Here is a 400-nt window from a genome sequence, read left to right as displayed (position 1 = left end):
TTGCGACGGCACGATGAACTCCTTATCTATTAATTCTTTTAGATATTCCTTTAACTTAGTTAACTTGTGTTCAGGTAGTGGGTATGTGGACCTTTTATACACCGGGACCTCTCCCGGGACGGTGTGGATGTGGTGCTGCATTTTTCTGCCTTGAGCCCCTCCCTTTGGCAGCTCTTGAAATAACTCTCTGAACTCGTCTAATAACTCTCCCACGTCGCCTTCTACTTTCTTTCCGGCATCCGCGAACCATTCGCTTGGCTTCTTTGATATCGGGTACTCCTCCGGTAATCCCCCGAGCATGATCTCCCCGTGCGCTTCCGTCCCTTTCTGCGCCCTCTTCTTCTCTTCCTGTTCCTCGATCTTTATTGCCCCTAAATAGTCTACTTTCCCTTTTTTGTAC

This window comes from Cystoisospora suis (genome assembly GCF_002600585.1).
Source record: "Cystoisospora suis strain Wien I chromosome Unknown contig_6883, whole genome shotgun sequence".
Classification (NCBI taxonomy): Eukaryota; Apicomplexa; class Conoidasida; order Eucoccidiorida; family Sarcocystidae; genus Cystoisospora; species Cystoisospora suis.
This window is presented reverse-complemented; position numbering follows the sequence as displayed.